The sequence below is a fragment of the Moschus berezovskii genome, chromosome 5 (genome assembly GCF_049115385.1).
Source record: "Moschus berezovskii isolate FMDL1 chromosome 5, NW_MosBer_1.0, whole genome shotgun sequence".
Taxonomy (NCBI): domain Eukaryota; kingdom Metazoa; phylum Chordata; class Mammalia; order Artiodactyla; family Moschidae; genus Moschus; species Moschus berezovskii.
Window position 1 is genome coordinate 9,779,447 of NC_142464.1, and position 22,956 is coordinate 9,802,402.

Genomic DNA, 22,956 nt, shown 5'->3' on the forward strand with positions numbered 1-22,956 from the left:
TGAATTATAAAGAAATAAGTCTTCAACCAGAGTTTACAAAATTGAATTAGTGTACCAGCTGTTCCCTTTTGGCCTTTAGTCATGAAAGAAATTAATTATCTCAATAATAATACAATGAGTGGGCTTTCAATAGACTTCATTTTGGTATTGTCTTTGGATTCCCAAACTACTGAACTGTTAATCAAAATTTTATCAGAGCTGAGTCCCCTACGTGAGAAAAGCAAAGATTATGTAATCATAGAAGTAAAATTCCTCCCACTGAGCAAAAGAAAGAACTGTATTTAATTTCTGGTCACTCTTTTAATATCCTCTACATCTCCAAGTACATTGGGAATATAGTGAAATCATAATTAGCCAGTTTTTAGGAATGAAATTCATTTATCAAAAAAGTTCAAAAAATAGTTCAACTAAAAACTCAATAGATCATTTAAGCAAAGTTGCACAGGCCTGAGTGGTTAAGTCACTGTATAGCTTCTAGTAGCCACTTCCAAGTGATGGTTCACAACTTTGAACTAGACAAAGTTATGATTTCCAAATTTTATCTTTTATTCCTACATTTCTTAACTTTAAAAAATCATGGCCATTTTTTATGATTTCCTCTACTTCTCTAGAATAGAGATTTTGATATCGTTCAAAACCCTTTGGTGGGGCCAGCAATAGTCATTGAATTACATTTGTACTGTTAGAGATCAATTCCCAGGAGGTTCAGGAAGTAAAAGTGTCTGTTTCTCCTAGGTTTTGAAATTTGGAGCCTTTTTTTCTCCACCATAGCTCTTTCTATCCTCTTTTCTCAGCCCTTTTCCCACTTCCCCTCCGAACAGGGAGACTGAGTGATGTGGTAGAAAGAGCTTTGGGACCACAAAGACCTGGCCTTGAGCTAGGTTATGAGACTTGGTTTTTTCAGCTAAAAAAGAAAACAATACATACTTTCTGGCTTGAATCAGAGATAATGTATGTGAAACTTTTGACACATTATACTGCTGCTGCTAAGTCACTTCAGTTGTGTCCGACTCTCTGTGACCCCATAGACGGAAGCCCACCAGGCTCCCCCGTCCCCGGGATTCTCCAAGCAAGAACACTGGAGTAGGTTGCCATTTCCTTCTCCAATGTGTGAAAGTGAAAAGTGAAAATGAAGTGACTCAGTTGTGTCCGACCCTTAGTGACCCCACAGACTGCAGCCTACCAGGCTGCTCCATCCATGGGATTTTCTAGGCAAGAGTACTGGAGTGGCTTGCCATTGCCTTCTCCGTGACACATTATAGACACTGAATAAATGTCAGTTGTTATTGCAGATAAATCAGACAGTCCTTTACATAATGTAATCCATCTTTCCATCCCATGATTGCCAATTCATATCTTGTTTCCCACTTGATATTAATTTAATTAGTATTTAATGCAACTTTTCTGAACTCCTAGAAAGTAGTAAAATCTAGTAGTACTAAAGTAATTAAATTCCTGATGAATAAATTATCTTTGGGATTATCTTTTTCATTAACAGAGAATGAATATACTCACTAGTGTTAAACATTGACTATCTAAATTTGATAACAGATTCTGTTGTCTTGAGCCAGAAGTTAATATAGTTTCTTTTGGAAAGAGAGACAAGAAGAGCTTCTTCTGATCTCTTTCTAGATTATAGAGCTGGAAGAAATATCTTAAAAGCACAGTTTTCCCTGTTGTAGAAATACAAGCCTTAGGAGCTAAATTGCCTACACCTGCAAAACTAACAGTTCTCCATTGTTAGTTCTCCACTAAGGCCAGGGGATCTGACTCTTAGTTAGATCGTAGTCATAGGATTGACCAGGCTTCCCTGGTGGCTCAGTTGGTAAAGAATCTGCCTGCAATGCAGGAAACTGCCTGCAGGAGACCATGGGTTTGGTCCCTGGGTCGGGAAGACCCCCTGGAGAAGGAAATGGTAACCCACTCCAATATTATTGCCTGGGAAATCCCAAGGACAGGGGAGCCTAAATGGCTACTGTCCATGGAGCCTCAAGAATCAGACATGACTTAGTGACTAAACCACCATCACTACTAGGGTTGACCACAGGCAAACACCATATCTACTGTTGGAAGAAAATTCTCAAGTGTGATCTAGATGAGGGGAGGCTTTAATTCATCTCTGATCCCAATCTTTGTTAAATGCTCCAAAATACTGCATAAACATCCTTCACCTCTGAGAATCAGAGATTAATTTGTCTAATTTGGGAAACTAAAAACTCATTGGTGTCTTTTTGCTCCTTCACAGCTGTTTATTTTTACTTTCTTTCTTCCTTGGCTGCATTGATTATTGTTTTAACCAAATGCCATGGTAAGTCTGGATATTCATGAATGTTCTTTCCTTTTGGTGGCCATGAATGTTTGTATTTCCTTTATTTTAATTTTTAGTAGTGGGCTTCCAGGTCTAAATTATGTTTATGATTTTGCCTACAAACGCTCCTGAGAAAGCACAGCTATTTCTTAGGGCAAATGTAGCTGTGTATATGTGTTTTCCATTTGTCTATGCACAAAAGGTTATAATCTTCTATGTGTTTGACAGTTAGCATAAGAAATAAGAATCTCTGTAGTCTGCAAAAATACCAACTGCAATGAAAGGAAGATTGCTGTGAGGTGGAACACTCAGGTTACATTCTTATCTTTTTTTTTTTTTTTCCTGTGACCTTATTTCTAACACAAGGCTTTATATTATTTCTAGCACCTGTGCTTAATCATAAAATAAGGTGACTGGACTTAATAAACTGTTCTCAAACTTGTTCAGACTTCAGAAGTTTTGTAAATCAGTATTATTTTGAGGAATATGGATCTATTTAATTCCATCAAACTAGGGGGTAACAAATTTTAAATTAGGTTATATAGTAAATCACAACCACTGAAAGTATTTAGTGTACCCATTCAATTAGTCACAAAACTTCATAGTAAATGAAGAAAAATTATAAAATGACCAAAGTTTATAAAAATAATAGGAAAAATCGCTTAAAATTCCAAGTATTTTATCCTCTAACTAAATACTTTCTTTACATGGAAGAAAATATCAGAGTCCAAAGTTAAATTTCAACCCTTTTTCCAAAGTGTTAAAGCTAAGATTCTTAAAAAAAACTCTATTTAAGAACTTCTGGATATATCTATAATCTCTAAGATGTCTAAAATACTTCTTACTGGAAGATTGTGTCTTCTGATTTTAATTGCTTTTCAGTTGTAGATACTATGTAGATATTTTATATCTTATTGTGAACTCTAATTTAAATGGAATAACTATTGAAATGGAAATTCGGTTCAGGTACAGATTATACTCTGGACCAAACAGTGTTTTCTTCCAGTGCTACTCAGATGTCTCCATGGAAACACTCCTCTCCACAGAGAGTAAAGTTGCACCCCAGGGTCTGAGTATTTTGAGGCCCATTACAGGTGCATATCTTTGGAATCTGATTTCTAACTTTGAGAATTATGTAAAAAATTTATGTAAAATTTTAAAAATTACTTATCATCAGAAAAACCCCTACAGTTTGAACTGAATTCAGATGACTGTACTCTTTCTCCTGAGATCCGCTGCTCTGTGGGTGGTGGGAGGTAGGAGTGCACATCCTCCAATTTGTCATCCTCATCCTGGCTCAGGGCTTCTTTTTATCTACATAGCAGAGAACCACCATCAAAATATCACTACGAGGACAGAGAAAATTTCCATTTGCCTACAATAAAAATATCTTGTAGCCCTGTTACAAACTAATTACCACAAGCAGGGAAAATTAAAAATAAGACTTTGTTAATTGTCAGGGTTTGTGTCCAGATTAAACACTAGACTGCCTGCATCCATGTGTTGACTCAGTTCCTAGGTGACTCATTATGTAACCTTGAGAAGGTAGCTTTTAGTGGGAATGGATATACAAATGTAAATTCTTTTAAGTAGGAAGGAGATCCTATTTTGCAATGACTGAATCCTGGGTGAAAGGAAACTGGTAAAAGAGAAAGGAAAGAGACAAAGTTGAAAAAAGGATGTTAATTAATGCATGTTCTTTCTCAAGGTAGTATTTATGAGATAGACCAAGCTGCTATTGAAATATTTTAACCCTCCTGAAACATTCTGAATATTGAGATAGTTGAAATTACAAATATCCTGTGTTTTGCTTTAGATAATTACCTCGAGCTTTCATTTTACTCTCCTTGTTCAAATCAAAACTAAATGTTTAAGATACACTATCTTAGTTCCAAAAATGAGAAGGAGAAATGAGGGAAAACTTTGCCTATCTTATTTCCAAAACTATAACACTATCTTATTTGCCTATCTTATTTCCAAAACTATAACACTATCTTATTTCCAAAAATGAGGAGAAATGAGGGAAAACTGTTTTGCAAGTTCAAGATTAATTTTATAGACACATAAAGAGAAGAAGAGAAGTATGTCCTAGATTGATAGGCCTCCATCACCACCCCAAAATCTCTTGATTCTTTGGCCTTTTATGGGAACTATCCTGTCATTCATTCCTTCAACAAATAATTTGAAGATTCTATGACCTTTCAAAGGATTGCTGTTAGGTACTAGAGAAACAGGTATACAAGATGAAGCCCCAGCCCTTGAGAAGTAAATGCACAAAAAGTGGGAAATGGCATATACAACACCATTAGTAACTAGTGTTACCTTAAAAAAAATAATAATAAGGCAGGATAAAATGATACAAAGTGCCCAGACAAGACTATTCAAAAAGAGTGTTCTGAGAGAGTCTTGTTAAGACATGCTATCCTTGACATCAGTCTTAGGAATTATTTCATGGATTTGACATGAAAGCAAAGACAATAAATGTAAAATAAAGGAGCAGGACTATATCAAACTAAAAAACTTCCACACAGCAAAGGAAACCATTGATGAAATGAAGTGGAATGGGAAAAATATATTTGCAAATCATATATCTGACAAAAGGCTAAGATCCAAAGGATATCAAGAACTCATATAGCTTAACAGCCACATAAAAAGGAACAATCTTACTTTAAAATGGGCAGAAGATCTGGATAGACATTTTCCCAAGACATACAGATGCCCAACAAGTACATGAAAAGTGCTCAAGATCACTAAGCATAAGGGAAATGCAAAGCAAGCCATAATGAGATCTCATATCTGTTTGCATAGCTATCATCAAAAAGATAAGAAATAATAAGTGTTATGAGGATATGAGGAAGAGGGAATACTTATGTGTTATTGGTAGAAATGTAAAATGGTTCAGCCACTATGAAAAGCAGTATGGAGATTCCTCAAAAAATTAAAAATAGAACTACCATTTTGATCCAACAATTCTAATTCTGGGTATTTATTCAAAGGGAACAAAATCATTATTTCAAGAAGATATCTACACCCTTGTGTTCACTGCAACATTATTCAGAACAGCCCGAACATGAAAACAAGCTAGGTAACGATCAGTGAATGAGTAGATAAAGAAAATGTTACATGCACACACACACACACACACACACACACACACATACACAAACACACTGAAATATTATTCAGTCATAAAAAAGAAGAAAATCCTGCCATTTATGACAACATGTATGGAATTTCAGGGCATATGCTAAGATAAATACTGTATGATCTCACTTATATATGTAATAAAAAAAGAACCATTGACATCAGATAGAGGGAACAGATTGATGGTGACAAAGGCAGTAAGGGTGGGTAGGGGGTTGGGCAAAAGGGGTGAAGTTGATCAAAAGATGCAAACTTCCAGTTATAAATCCTGAGGATGTAATACAAAAAAGAAAGAAAGAAATGTTCTTTGATCAGCAACCTGAAATAACTAAGGGAGAGAACCTGATGGAGATCTGGAGATGGATACCCTTGATTCCAGGGGAAAATATGTGGTTTAGTTAAGGAAAAGCCAGGCAGCTCTGTGGCTGAAGCAGATCAATCAGGGAGGCTGGTGGTAGGAGATGGGTATGGAATGGGGGGGGAGGGGGCAGACCCTCAAAGGTCTCGGAGGTCTTTGGAGAGGATTTTAGACTTGTTTTTAGAATGATGAGAGAGTATTGGAGAAATTTGAAGATGAAAGATGTGATTTTATTTACATTTTAAAAGACCACTTTGGTTGCTGTGCAGAATAAAATAGACTGTGGATAAGCAGAAGAAGGGAGACAATTTAAGTTGGTGTGCAGCGTCTAAACAGGAGATGATAGTGGCTTCAGCTGGGCTAGAAGCTTTGGGGATGGTATAAAATGGTTGAATTGGGGACATATTTGAAAGCAGAGTCCACATAGAAGCTTTGTTGTGGGTTGAATATTTTCACTCAGTCGTGTCTGACTCTTTGTAAACCAATGTCCACGAGGCTCCGCTGTCCGTGGGATTTTCCCAGCAAAAATGGGTTGTCATTTCCTTCTCCAGTAAGGGGTTGAATGGTGGCCCTTAGAAAGATACATCTACATCCTAACCTCAGAAACCTGTGAATATCACTTTATTTGGAAAAAAATTTTTCTGGATGGAATTAAGGATCTCTAGATAGGATCATTCTGAATTATTTGGGTAAGCCTTAAGTCCAATGACAAGTATCCTTATACAGAAGAGGAGAAGCCACAGACAAAGGAAAGAAGGGGAGAAGGCCATGTGAAATTGGCAGCAGAAAGTAGAGTTATACAGCCATAAACTCAGGAATGCTTGTAAGAGACAATAAGGATTTTTTTTCATATGGGCTTTGGAGGGCAGGCAACGTTGCCAACACCTTTATTTCAGACTTCTGGCTTCCAGACCAATGAGATATTTAATTCCTTTTATTTTAATCCACTAAGTTTGTGGTAATTTGGTACATCAGCCCTAGGAAACAGGATGGTAAATTGGATACAGTCCCTATGGCAAATCTGTAGCTCAGGAAGAAGCCAGTGTTCTTGCCTATATATTGTTACATTGAAAGCTATGGCTCTGAAATCAATCAGCAGGAATCAGTGCAGGTAAAAGAGAAAAAGAAAGTGATGTCATTGAAGCTAAGGAGTTGTGTAAGGGAGAGAACAACCAACTTTGTCAAATGTTGCCAAAAACGTCAGTGAGATGAGGACCAAGACTCGACCACTAGAGTTGCTGAGATTGCTCATGATCTTGTTAAGCATGGTTTCAGGGCAAGGCAGCCAAGAACTTTAAGACACATCCCAAGTTCCCCTTACTGCTGTGCTGCATTTCATGGGATTGCAAAGAGTTGGACATGACTTAGCGACTGAACAACAATTGTCATCATTATCATTATCACGATCATGTGTGTGTGTGAGAGCACGCATGCTTAGTCACTCTTTGCGACCCCATGGAGTGTAGCCCATCAGACTCCTCTGTCCATGGCATTCTCCAGGCAAGAATACTGGAGTGGGTAGCCATTTCCTTTTCCAGGGGGTCTTCCCAACCCAGGGACTGAATCCGGTCTCCTGCATTTCAGGCAGATTCTTTACTATCTATGGAGAAGGAAATGGCAACCCACTCCAGTATTCTTGCCTGGAAAATCCCATGGATGGAGGAGATTGGTAGGCTACAGTCCATGGGGTCACAAGCAGTCTGACATGACTGAGCAACTTCACTTCACTTTTACCATCTGAGCCACCAGGGAAGCCCCATCATGATCACATCTATTGTTTATTGAATGTTTACTATGTGCTAAAGAACTGTGTTGAATGATATAGAAAAGTTCATATGTAATCTTATCCCTCTATCAACCTTGAGAAGTAAGTTTTATTCCCATTTTACAGATGAAAAAATTGTAATCAGCTTTGGTACTTAATACCTTACTGTAGTTAGGACCTCTAATATCAAATGTTTCCATGTCTAAAATCTAAAGCATTTTACATCACTTTTACTTAAGGAATTCTTACAATATCTCTTGCTAGAGAGATCAAGATGTCTTCTTTAATTTTCTTCCATTTCTACTTGGAATTTCTATAACTCCAGAGTAAAGATATTGAAGACTAAGGTACATCTGAAATTTTTAGTTCTTTACTTTGGAGGTGACATAGCTGACAAGATGAAAAACCCACAAAGAGAAAATAATATGTGGAGTAATTATTATGTATCAGGCATTGTGCTATTTTATGTGCATGAATTAAAACATCAAATGCCCAATGAGGCACGGAATGTTTAAGTGATTTAGCTAAGGACCCATATCAAATAAGAGGCAAGGCTAAAATTTCAATCCATGTTAGTCTAGTTTTAAAATCCATTCCCTTTACCACAAACTGCTTAAATAACCTACACATTGGGATATTGATTGTTACCATGAGAAGAGAGTACAAAATTGGGAAGGAACCTATAATGGATCTGGTCTTATCCTACATTTTTAGATTTTTTTAATGTTCTCTTATATGTACCCTATGTTTTAGATAAATGCCTTACATTTTCCTACTTGTTAAGGTTTTACTCACCATCATTCCACTTGCTTTAATTCTATTTATTCTTGAGATACCAGTTCAAATATTAACTCTTACATGTAGCTCTTCCTTGATCTCTTTCAGACTTTCTCTCACTCTATAGTCCATAACTCTCTTACAGAAAATATCCCTAAGTGATTTGTGCTGAGATTATATGTGTATACACACACACACACATTTTATTTCTAGTCTGTAATGTTCTTTAGAGGCAAAGAATGTCTTCTTGAACTTTGCATATTGTCAACAGTGTCTTTTCTTTAAATGGTACTCAATTTGTGGACTTCATTATTTTGAAAAAACTAGGAAACTGGTAAGTTATGATTAAATGCAATCATGCTTTAATGGACAATTTTTATTATGGTGTTTATAACCACGGGGTCAGCCCTTTCAACTCTTTCGGGTTAAAAAGATTATACCAATGACTCTCAAATTTGAATGTGCATAGGAATACACAATGGACCTTGTTAAAATGAAGATTCTGATTCTGTAGGACTTGAGATTCTTTATTTCTAGCAAGATCCCAGATGATCGCAATGCTGCTGACTCACAAACCACTTTTTGGAGTAATGAGAGATTTTTAATCCTAGTGAAACACAATAAACCATTGTCAACAATTAAGGATGTTTCATTTACCTGATTAGGTAATACCCTACTTTGCAGACAGGTTAAGCAAATTCCTTCTTGTTCCCACGGCAATACATTCTCCAAACCTATACCTAGACAAGGAAAAAGAACAGGTTATCTTTAATTCACTGAGCAGATATTGAATTGCTACCTGGAGGACTTTAAAAAGGGGAAAAAAAAAACTTTCTCCACTGACTTCAGTTCAGTTCAGTTTGGAAGGACTGATGCTAAAGCTGAAACTGCAATACTTTGGTCACTTCATGTGACGAGTTGACTCACTGGAAAAGACTCCACTGACTTAGCACCACCTAATTTATGTGTGCACTGTATTTTAATCTTTGGAATAAGAAAAATTCATTCAATTTGGAAAATTCTTAAAATATTGGATTTAGGTTGCTAATACAATTTTATGAGCAAAAAGGATTTGAAATTTTAATATTAGGTAGTGTTCAGGGATAGATACTAGGTACTATATGTTTCTCAATTTATTCTTGGAAAAAGCATAATTGAAGTTTGAAAAAGTTTCCTTGAATACTAAAATGATTTTAAGACTGTTCTTTTCAAGATAAGTTATCCTGGAAAATAATAGCCTTTCTCAGGAATCAGGCAGCTTTCTTTACCTTGGCATTACCAGTCTATTGACTAACCAAGACTTGGAAAGCATCTTGTGTTGCTCAATGAAATGCAATAATATATAAATACATTGAACAAAACCCTAGAAAACATTCAGTGGAAATATCTTTATCTCTTGTTTCTTTTTTAATTTTCTCTTATTAAAAATTATCCTTATAGTTAGGACTTTGGGAAGGTCATGTACACACTGCTGTATTTAAAACAAATAACAAACAAGGACCTATTGTATACCATATGGAACTCTGCTCAATATTATGTGCCAGTCTGAAAGGGAGGGGGCTTTGGGAAAGAAGGGTAAATGTGTATGGATGGCTGAGTCCCTTTGCTATTAACCTGAAAATACAACATTGTTTATCAGCTATACCCCAATACAAAATAAAAAGTTTAAAGTTAGGAAAAAAGAAAAAATATATATCATTAGCGGACATCTAAACCAAAGATGTTCTGAGAATTCTGCATAAGTTTTTCCTAGTTCTTACGTGTAAGAGGTTTTAAATATATATATTTTTGAATATGTAACAGTGTTTAACGTAGTACTTAAATATCAATATGTGACATTTTCAAAAGTACATAGAATTACAATGCTTCAATCTCAGATTTGTAGTTATGAAATTATGAGAGTCTCACTAAAGATTATCTAGGATGGTGGTTCAGTTCAGTTGCTCAACAGTCTCTGACTCTTGCGAACCAGGGGACTGCAGGACAGCAGGCTTCCCTGTCCATCACCAACTCAAAGAGCTTACTCAAACTTATGTCCATCGAGTTGGTGATGCCACCCAGCCATTTTATACTCTGTTGTCCCCTTCTCCTCTTGCCTACAATCTTTCCCAGCATCAGGGTCTTTTCCAATGAGTCAGTTCTTCACATCTGGTGGTCAAACTATGGGAGTTTCAGCTTCAGCATCAGTGCTTCCAATGAATATTCAGGACTGATTTCCTTCAGGATTGACTGGTTGGATCTCCTATCAGTCCAAGGGACTCTCAAGAGTCTTCTCCAACACCACAGTTCAAAAGCATCAATTCTTCAACACTCAATTTTCTTTATAGTTCAACTTTCACATCTATACGTGACTACTGGAAAAACCATAGCTTTGACTAGATGGACCTTTGTTGGCAAAGTAATGTCTCTGCTTTGTTTTTACTGTGTTGTTTAGGCTGGTCATAGTTTTTCTTCCAAAGAGCAAGTGTCTTTTAATTTCATGGCTGCAGTCAACATCTGCAGTGATTTTTGAGCCCAAGAAAATAAACTCTCTCACTGTTTCCATTGTTTCCCCATCTATTTGCCATGAAGTGATGAGACCAGATGCCAAGATCTTAGTTTTCTGAATGTTGAGTTTTAAGTCACCTTTTTCACTCTCCTCTTTCACTTTCATCAAGGGGCTCTTTAGTTCTTTGCTTTCTGTCATAAAGGTGGTGTCATCTGCATATCTGAGGTTATTGATTTTTCTCCCAGCAATCTTTATTCCAGCTTGTGCTTCATCCAGCCTGGCATTTTGCATGAGGTACTCTGCATGCAAATTAAAAGCAAGGTGACAATTTACAGCCTTGACATACTCCAATTTGGAACCAGTCTGTTGTTCCATGTCCAGTTGTAACTGTTACTTCTTGACCTGTATACAGATTTCTCAGGAGGCATATAGTCTGGTATTTCCATGTATTTTCCAGTTTATTGTGATCCACACAGTCAAAGGCATTGGAATCGTCAATAAAGCAGAAGTAGTTGTTTTTCTAGAACTCTCTTGTTTTTTCTATGATCCAACGGATATTGGTAATTTGATCTCTGGTTTTTCTGCCTTTTTAAAATCCAGCTTGAACATCTGGAAATTCTTGGTTAACGTACTGCTGAAGCCTGCTTTGGAGAATTTTGAGCTTTACTTTCCTTGCGTGTGAGATGAGTGCAATTGTGTGGTAGCTTGAATATTCTTTGGCATTGCCTTTCTTTGGATTCAATCCCTGAGTTGGGAAGATCCCCTGGAGAAGGGAAAGGCTACCCACTCCAATATCCTGCCCCGGAGAATTCGATGGACTGTACAATCCATGGGGTTGCAAAGAGTCGAACACAACGAGTGACTTTCACTTTTCTTTGGATGCTGGTAGCTGCTTAAATTCAAATCTATCTCTCTAAATATGCTCTATAGCCACACAGTTAGATCGTTTGTGGCACATTGGAGAAAAATTCTGTATACTTTATTTTTTTTGTTTGCTTTTGTTTTTAATATACAAATTTATTTATTTTAATTGGAGGCTAATTACTTTACAATATTGTATTGGTTTTGCCATACATTGACATGAATCCATTTTTAAAGGGGGACTAATCATCCAAGAACACTATGGTTGGCTCTGGAGCTCAGGACAGAGTGAAGTCAATAGGGAATACAGAGAAGAGAGGTGAATACAGGTTGGAATTGGATCAGGTGGTAATGGAACTCGTAGTGTCAATTTAGGCTCACCTCCAGAAGTAGATAATCCACTTTAAGTCAGAAAATACTGGAGATATAGCTAAGTCCTTGTAGGTCTGAAAAAGACCTACTAAAGACTCAAAAGGAAGGAGCTCAGGAGGTGTATGGAACTAGAGGCAGCAGTCTTAAGAAGTTATTCCCAGCATTTGAGAAACATTTCCAAAGGTGGCCATAACAACTTTCTCATCCGTCATGCTTTTTTTTTTTTCCCACTGCAACGTGAGTTTACATTTTCCCCACTAAGAGATGGAGTTTCAAATCTAGGTTCCTAGTGTGACTTTCTGTGAGATATAGAATGTAGTAAAAGCAAGGTTACATAACTTCTGAGGCTAGGGGTTAAGACACCTTGAAGCTTGGATTTGTGACCTGTTGGAACTCTGAGCCACATGTGAAGTAGCTGAGCTACCATACTGGAAATTACATGAAAGCAAAAGGATGTAAAGTTGAAAGGTCTTGAGGGAAAATAATTTCTGGAGAATAAAGTGCCACAAGGAAGATTAAAGTACCACAGGGAGAAAAAGCCCCCAGTATTCCAGTCACTCTGGCAGAGGTTACCAGAACCATCTTGACTCCTCCATCCTAAATTGCATTCGCATGAATGAGTCTAGTAGATACTATGCAAAGTATAGACAGGCTATCCCAGGTGAGTTCTTCTCAGTTAATTTACAAAATCATAGGCAAATATTATTTTAACCAGTAAGTTTTGGGGTGAATTATTATGCAGTCTTGGATAACCTTTACAGAAGGGTAACTCCTTCCCTGGAAAGTATCAGATAACCTGAATGTTTGGTGGTGAAAGGAAAAAAAGAATAAAGATAAAATATCCTACTAAATCGACATAGAATTGAAGCTAAGAAAAATACAAAATATCAACAACAACAAAAGCTATGTCTTTAAAAACTGCACTCAGTATAGCAACATCAGACAGCACTCATGAAGTAAGAAACAGTTACTCATTCAAACTCCCCTCTTGCTATTTCTAGTTTGGGAAAAAAGTAAAAAGAAAGTCAAAGTGTTAGGTCACTCAGTCATGTCCAACTCTTTGTGACCCCGTAGATTGCAGCCCACCAGACTACTCTGTCCAAGGAATTTCCCAGGCAAAAGTCCAGGAAAATGAAACACAAATAAACATGAACAGAAAGCAAAAACAAAAGACACTAAGCATCTAATATAAACCCCAATAATTATAAAGAAGAAAATGATTATCAGTATATTTTGGTATGTGAAAACCTAAAAGAAAAATATGAGAAACATAAACACTAACACAACTTTCCAAAATGAATTTAATGTCATTGAACAAGTAATTGCTTATATGAGAGAACAGCATTAATCGTAAGTTCAAAGTCTGAAGATATTAAATGGAAAAGCAAGAGGAAAATACAAATGTATTCTAATGAACTCAGACCAAAAATTGAAGAAAAAGACAAAATATCTCAGGAATGAATGCTAAATTATAGGGTGACAAAAGGAGAGGAGATATGCTTTAAAAAATAGCACGGTACAGAGAATGAGAAGGAAAAAAAGATTTTAAAAACTAGACTATAATAAACATATGTGATAATATATTCAAAATAGTGGGGGGGCGTCAAACAAAAATGGATCGAAGACCTAAATGTAAGACCAGAATCTATAAAACTCTTAGAGGAAAACATAGGCAGAACAGTCGATTACATAAATCAAAGCAAGATACTCTATGACCCACCTCCTAGAGTAATGGAAATAAAAACAAAAGTAAACAAGTGGGACCTGATTAAACTTAAAAGCTTTCACACAGCAAAGGAAACTATAAGTGAGGTGAAAAGACAACCCTCAGAATGGGAGCAAATAATAGCAAATTAAACAACTGACAAAGGATTAATTTCCAAAATATACAAGCAGCTCATACAACTCAATACCACAAAAACAAACAACTGAATCAAAAAGTGGGGGAAAGACCTAAACAGACATTTCTCCAAAGAAGACATACAGATAGCTAACAAACACATGAAAATATGCTCAACGTCGCTCATTATTAGAAAAATGCAAATCAAAACTACAATGAGATATCTCCTCACACCAGTTAAGAATGGCCACCATCAAAATGCCTACAAACAATAAATGCTGGAGAAGGTGTGGAGAGAAAGGAATGCTCTTGCAGAGTTGATGGAAATGTAAATTGATACAACTACTATGGACGATGGTATGGAGATTCCTTAAAAGACTAGAAATAAAATCACCATATGAGCCAGGAATCCCACTCCTAGGCATAAACCCTGAGGAAACCAAAATTGAAAAAGACACATGTATCCCATTGCTCACTGCAGCACTATTTACAATAACTAAAACATGGAAGCAACTTAGTTGTCTGTCAACAGATGAATGGATAAAGAAGTTGTGATACATATACATAATGGAATATTCAGTTCAGTTCAGTTGCTCAGTCATGTCTGACTCTTTGCAACCCCATGAATCACAGCACACCAGGCCTCCCTGTCCATCACCAACTCCCTGAGTTCACTCAAACTCATGTCCATCGAGTCGGTGATGCCATCCAGCCATCTCATTCTCTGTCGTCCCCTTCTCCTCCTGCCCCCAATTCTTCCCAGCATCAGAGTCTTTTCCAGTAACTCAACTCGTCACATGAGGTGGCCAAAGCATTGGCGTTTCAGCTTTAGCATCAGTCCTTCCAATGAACACCAAGGATTGATCTCCTTTAGAATGGACTGGTTGGATCTCCTTGCAGTCCAAGGGACTCTCAAGAGTCTTCTCCAATACCACAGTTCAAAAGCATCAATTCTTCGGCGATCAGCTTTTTTCACAGTCCAACTCTCACATCCATACATGACCACTGAAAAAACCATAGCCTTGACTAGATGGACCTTTACTTAACCATAAAAGGAAATGCATTTACGTCAGTTCTAATGATGTGGATGAACCTAGAGCCTACTATACAGAGTGAAGTATGTCAAAAAGAGAAAGAAAAATATCATATACTAATGCATATATATGTAATCTAGAAAAATGGTACTGAAGAATTTATTTGCAGGGTAGCAGTGGAGAAACAAGCATAGAGAATAGACTTGTGGACATGGGGAGGTGAGAGTGAGATGTAAGAAGAGAGTAACATGGAGACTTACATTACCATATGAAAAATGGATAGCCAATGGGAATTTGGTATATGTCTCAGGAAACCCAAACAGGGGCTCGTATTAACCTAGAGAGGTGGGATGGGGAGGGAGATGGGAGTGAGTTTCAAAAGGGAGGGGATATATGTATATCTATGGCTGACTCATGTTGAGGTCTGACAGAAAACAATAAAATTCTGTAAAGCAAGTATACTTCAATTAAAAAATAAATAAATAAAGTGAAAATAGCTAACTGAATTGAGTATTAATAAAAATACATATCATAATAACAAGGAACTAGAAACTTACAGATGAACTAATCAAAAAAGGGCAATTCAATTACCAAGATAAAAACCAATCTAGAAGCAACTGAATAGCCAAATGAATGACAAAGAAAAACAAACAAGTGTTCTGGACGATAAAGTAATGGAAATCCCCCAATCAGAACAGCAAACAGAAAGACAAATTAAAAAATGAATACACAGCATACGAGATATGTAGAAAAATATAAAATGTGTCAATCTATACATAATAAGGGATCCAGAAGGACATCACAATGTATTAAAGAAATTATAGCTAAACACTTTCAAATCTCAAGAAGGAAACAGATACTAAGGTATAGGAAGAACAGGGATCACAAACAAAATGAATGCAAACAGGCCCACATAAAGATATATAATAATTAAAGTGGCAAAAGTTAAAGAGAGAATTCTAAAGCCAGCAGGAGAAAAACAATCACTTACAAGGAAACCCCCATAAGGCTGTCAGCCAATATCTCTGCAGAAACTTTCCAGGTCAGAAGGCAGTTGCATGATATAGTCAAGTCCTAAAAGGTAAAACTCTGCAACCTAGGATACTCTACTGAGCAAGAGTATCCTTTAGAATAGGAGTGGTAAATAATTTATCATGTAAGAAAAAAGCTCTCTGTAAAAAAGTTCAGCAATACTAAAGTGAAACTGAAAAGTGTTCATCTCTTACACATGCCTGACTCTCTGTGACCCCATGATCTGTAACCCGCCAGGCTCCTCTATCCATGGAATTCTCCCATCAAGAATATTGAAGTGAGTATTCATTCCCTTCTCGAGGGTATCTTCCTAACCCAAGGCTCAAACCCAGGTCCCCTGCATTGCAGACAGATTCTTTACCATCTGAGCCACCAGGGAAGCCCTACTGAGCTTACTCTAAAAGAAGTATTGATGGATCTTCTCCAAATAGAAAAAAACAAGAATCTATAAGAAAGGGAAACTCACAACAGGAAAGGCAAATATATAAAAAGTTTGAAAATCACTTTAAAAAGCCAATACATAGATTTAAAAACAATCAAAAAATTGTAAAAGTGATCATAACCATAGCAAACATCAAAAAGATAAAAATGAAGATTTAAAATAGGACAGCAAATTCATAAAATGTGAGTGAGGAGAATATAAAAATTTAGATCTTTTAGAAAGTGTTTGAACTTATATGACTGCAGGCTAAAGCAAGTAGATATAGTTATGGATCCAAATATTTGAACTCTGTGGTCCACAAACCAAAAATACACATTAGGTTCACAAAACCCAAACAGGATTTATTACAAAAGAAAATCATCAAACCATAAAAGGAAATTCAAAGACAAGAAATGAAAAAGCAAGAACTACAAAACAATTGAAAAATAAGGAATAAGATGACAATAGTCACATGCTTACTGATAATTATTTTTAATGTGAAATGACTAAATGCTCCAATCAAAAGACAGAGAATGGGAGGCTGGATAAGAAAACAAGAACCTGTAATTTGTCACCTATACCTCAGGGTGAAAGACACACACAGAATGAAAGTGAGGGGATTGATAGAGTTATTTCATGAAAATAGAAATAACAAGAAAAAGGAGGGAGCAATACTAATATCAGACAAAATAAACTTGAAAACAAACAGCCATAAAGAAAGATGAAGAGGGGTATTATACAATGATAAAGTGACAAATATGAGGTTATTACTCATTATCATATATGAACTCAATATGTGAGTGTCTAAATGTATAAAGCAAATACTAACAGACATGAAAGGAGAAACTGACAATACTACAATAACAGTAGGAGAACTTAACAACCCAGTGATATCAATGGACAGATCATCCAGGTAGAAAATCAAAAAGCAAATGTGGTCTTAAATGACACAGTAGATCAGTTAAACTTAGTTGATATCTACAGGACACTACATCTCCCCCACAATCAGAATGCAACATACTTTCAAGTGCATATAGAATGTTTTCTAGGATACACCACATACTAGTTTACAAAAGAAGCCTCAATAAATTCAAGGGAAAGAAATTATTTCAAGCATCTTCTGAACAGAGTGGTATGAAGGCAAAAACAACCACAAAAGAAAAACGGGGTTGGGGGTGGAGGGTGGGATCACATGGAGACAAGACAATATGCTATTAAAAAACCTTTGATTTCAAAGATGAAATTTCAGTTCAGTTCAGTCACTCAGTTGTGTCCAACTTTTTGTGACCCCATGGTCTGCAGCATGCCAGGCCTCCCTGTCTATCACCAACTCCTGCGGTTTACTCAAACTCATGTCCATTGAGTCAGTAATGCCATCCAACCATATCATCCTCTGTCACTCCCTTCTCCTCCTGCCCTCTATCTTTCCCAGCATAAGGGTCTTTTCAAAAGAGTCATCTCTTTACATCAGGTGGCCAAAGTATTGTAGTTTCAGTTTCAACATCAGTACTTCCAATGAATATTCAGGACTGATTTCCTTTACGACAGACTGGTTGGATCTCCATGAAGTCCAAGGGACTCTCAAGAGTCTTCTCCAACACCACAGTTCAAAAGCATCAATTCTTCAGCACTCAGCTTTCTTTATAGTCCAACTCTGACATCCATACATGACTACTGCAAAAAACATAGCCTTGAGTAGAAGGACCTTCATTGGCAAAGTAATGTCTCTGCTTTTTAAAATGTTGTCTAGGTTGGTCATAACTCTTCTTTGAAGGAGTAAGCGTCTTTTTATTTCATGGCTGCAGTCACCATCTGCAGTGATTTTGGAGCCCAGAAAAATAAAGTCAGCCACTGTTTCCACTGTTTCTCCATCTATTTGCCACGAAGTGATGGGACCGGATGCCGTGATCTTTGATTTCTGAATATAGAATCGAAAAACTTTTGATTTCGTCCTTTGATTTCCATGATGAAATCAAAGGAGAAGTCAAAAAATACATTGAAGCAAATGAAAAATGAAAGCACAACCTAAGAAATCTATGGAATGCAGCAAGAGCAGTCCTAAGAGGGAAGTTCATATTACTACCATCTTACTCAAAGAAAAAAGAAAAGAAAAAAATCTCAAATAAATAGCCTAACCTACCACTCCACGCCTGAGGCCAGGGCCGGCGGCCGAGAGGAGCTGCCCCATGTCCAATAGGCGGTGGATGCGCAGGCTCAGGAGGGCCGAGAGGAGCTACTCCACGTTCAAGGTCAGGAGGGGCGCCTTGAGGAGATACCCTTCATCCAAGGTAAGGTGCAGCGGCTGCGCTTTCTTGGAGCAGCTGTGAAGCGATATCCCACACTCAAGGTAAGAGAAACCCAAATAAGATGGTAGGTATTGCGAGGGGGCATCAGAGGGCAGACACACTGAAATCATAATCACAGGAAACTAGTCGATCTGATCACATGGACCACAGCCGAATGTGGTCCACTGGAGAAGGGAATGACAAACCAATTCAGTATACTTGCCTTGAGAACCCCATGAACAGTATCAAAGGGCAAAATGATAGGATACTGAATGAGGAATTCCCCAGGTCGGTAGGTGCCCAGTACGCTACTGGAGCTCAGTGGAGAAGTAACTCTAGAAGGAATGAAGGGATGGAACAAAAGCAAAACCAATACCCAGTTGTGGATGTGACCAGTGATAGAAGCAAGATCCAGTACTGTAAGAGCAATATTGCATAGGAACCGGGAATGTTAGGTCCATGAACCAAGGTAAATTGGAAGTGGTCAAACAGGAGATGGCAAGAGTGAACGTAGACATTCTAGGAATCAGTGAATTAAAATGGACTGGAATGGGTGAATTTAACTCAGATGACCATTATATCTAACACTGTGGGCAGGAATCCCTTAGAAGAGATGGAGTAGACATCATTGTCAACAAGAGTCTGAAGTGCAGTACTTGGATGGAATCTTAAAAACAACAGAATGATTTCTGTTCGTTTCCAAGGCAAACCATTCAGTATTACAGTAATCCAGGCCTATGCCCCAAACAGTAACACTGAAGAAGCTGAAGTTGAACGGTTCTATGAAGACCTACAAGACCTTTCAGAACTAACACGCAAAAAAGATGTCTTTTTCATTATAGGGGACTGGAATGCAAAAGTCGAAAGTCAAGAAACACCTGGAGTAACAGGCAAATTTGGCCTTGGAGCATGGAATGAAGCAGGGCAAAGGCTAATAGAGTTTTACCAAGAGAACGCACTGGTCATAGCAAACACCCTCTTTCAACAACACAAGAGAAGACTTGACACATGGACATCACCAGATGGTCAACACCGAAATCAGATTGATTAGATTCATTGCAGTCAAAGATGGAGAAGCTGTATACAGTTAGCAAAAACAAGACCAGGAACTGACTGTGGCTCAGATCATGAACTCCTTACTCCCAAATTCAGACTTAAATTGAAGAAAGTAGGGAAAACAGACCATTCAGATATGACCTCAATCAAATCCCTTATGATTATACAGTGGAAGTGAGAAATAGATTTAAGGGACTAGATCTGATAGATAGAGTGTCTGATGAACTCTGTACAGAGGTTCGTGACATTGTACAGGAGACAGGGACCAAGACCATCCCCATGGAAAAGAAATGCAAAAAAGCAAAATGGCTGTCTGAGGAGGCCTTACAAATAGCTGTGAAAAGAAGAGAAGCGAAAAGCAAAGGAGAAAAGGAAAGATATAAGCATCTGAATGCAGAGTTCCAAAGAAGAGCAAGGAGAGATAAGAAGTCTTCCTCAGTGATCAATGCAAAGAAATAGAGGAAAACAACAGAATAGGAAAAACAAGAGATCTCTTCAAGAAAATTAGAGATTCCAAGGGAACATTTCATGCAAAGATGGGCTCGATAATGGACAGAAAGGGTATGGACCTGACAGAAGCAGAAGATATTAAGAAGAGGTGGCAAGAATACACGGAAAAACTGTACAAAAAAAGATCTTCACGACCAAGATAGTCACGATAACGTGATCACTAACCTAGAGCCACACATCTTGGAATGTGAAGTCAAGTGGGCCTTAGAAAGCATCACTAAGAACAAAGCCAGTGGAGGTGATGGAATTCCAGTTGAGCTATTTCAAATCCTGAAGGATGATGCTGTGAAAGTGCTGCACTCAATATGCCAGCAAATTTGGAAAACTCAGCAGTGGCCACAGGACTGGAAAAGGTCAGTCTTCATTCCAATCCCAAAGAAAGGCAATGCCAAAGAATGCTCAAACTACCGCACAGTTTCACTCATCTCACACGCTAGTAAAGTCATGTTCAAAAATCTCCAAGTCAGGCTTCAGCAATATGTGAACAGTGAACTCCCAGATGTTCAAGCAGGTTTTAGAAAAGGCAGAGGCACCAGAGATCAAATTGCCAACATCCTCTGGATCATGGAGAAAGCAAGAGAGTTCCAGAAAAACATTTCTGCTTCATTGACTATGCCAAAGCCTTTTACTGTGTGGATCACAATAAACTGTGGAAAATCCTGAAAGAGATGGGAATACCAGACCACCTGACCTGCCTCTTGAGAAACCTGTATGCAGGTCAGGAAGCAACAGTCAGAACTGGACATGGAACAACAGACTGGTTCCAAAGAGGAAAAGGAGTATGTCAAGGCTATATATTGTCACCTTGCTAATTCAACTTATATGCAGAGTACATCATGAGGAACGCTGGGCTGAAAGAAGTAGAAGCTGGAATCTCGATTGCTGGGAGAAATATCAATAACCTCAGATATGCAGATGAAACTACCCTTATGGCAGAAAGTGAAGAGGAACTCAAAAGCCTCTTGATGAAAGTGAAAGAGGAGAGTGAAAAGGTTGGCTTGAAGCTCAACATTCAGAAAACAAAGATCATGGCATCTGGTCCCATCACTTCATGGGAAATAGATGGAAAAACAGTGGAAACAGTGTCAGGCTTTATTTTTTTGGGCTCCAAAATCACTGCAGATGCTGATTGCAGCCATGAAATTAAAAGACGCTTGCTCCTTGGAAGGAAAGTTATGACCAGCCTAGCTAGCATATTAAAAAGCAGAGACATTACTTTGCCAACAAAGGTCCATCTAGTCAAGGCTATGGTTTTTCCAGTGGTCATGTATGGATGTGAGAGTTGGACTGTGAAGAAAGCTGATCGCTGAAGAATTGATGCTTTTGAACTGTGGTGTTGGAGAAGACTCTTGAGAGTCCCTTGGACTGCAAGGAGACTCAACCAGTCCATTCTGAAGGAGATCGATCCTGGGTGTTCATTGGAAGGACTGATGCTAAAGCTGAGACTCCAATACTTTGGCCACCTCATGTGAAGAGTTGACTCATTGGAAAAGACCCTGATGCTGGGAGGGATTGGGGGCAGGAGGAGAAGGGGACGACAGAGAATAAGATGGTTGGATGGCATCGCCGACTCGATAGACATGAGTTTGGGTGAACTCCGGGAGTTGGTGATGGACAGGGAGGCCTGGCCTGCTGTGATTCATGGGGTCACAAAGAGTCGGTCACGACTGAGCGACTGAACTGAACTGAACTGAACTGACGAGACTGGATGCCATGATCTTAGTTTGCTGAATGTTGAGTTTTATGCCAACTTTTTCACTCTCCTCTTTCACTTTAATCTGAGGCTCTTCAGTTCTTCTTCACTTTCTGTCATAAGGGTGGTGTCATCTGAGGTTATTGATATTTCTCCCGGCAATCTTGATTCCAGTGTGTGTTTCATCCAGCCTGGCATTTCTCATGATGTATCCTGCATATAAGTTAAATAAGCAGGGTGACAATATACAGCCTTGATGATTCCTTTTCTGATTTGGAACCAGTCTGTGCTTCCATGTTGAGTTCTAATTGTTGCTTCTTAACCCGCATATAGATTTCTCAAGAAACAGGTCAGGTAATCTGGTATTTCCATCTCTTTAAGTATTTTCCACAGTTTATTGTGATGCACACAGTCAAAGGCGTTGGCATAGTCAATAAAGCAGAAGTAGATGTTTTTCTGGAACTCTCTTGCTTTTTTGATGATCCAGCAGATGTTGGCAATTTGATCTCTGTTTCCTCTGCCTTTTGAAATTCAGCTTGAACATTTGGAAGTTCATTGTTCAAGTACTGTTGAAGCCTGGCTTGGAGAATTTTGAGCATGACATTGTGTAAGATGAGTGCAATTGTGTGGTAGACTGAACATTCTTTGGCATTGCCATTCTTTAGGATTGGAATGAAAACTGATCTTTTCCAGTCCTGTGGCCACTGCTGAGTTTTCCAAATTTGCTGGCGTATTGAGTGCAACACTTTCACAACATCTTTTAGGATTTAAAATAACTCAACAAGGAATTCTATCACCTCCAGTAGCTTTGTTCATTGTGATGCTTTCTAAGGCCCACTTGACTTCACATTCCAGATGTCTGTCTCTAGTTGAGTGATAACACCATCGTGGTTATCTGGGTCATGAAGATATTTTTTATATTATACTATAGTAAAATATAAATACAGAGAATTTTCAAGATGCCACCTTGAAAACTACTAGAAAACAGTAGAAAACTACTAGAGCTCATCAA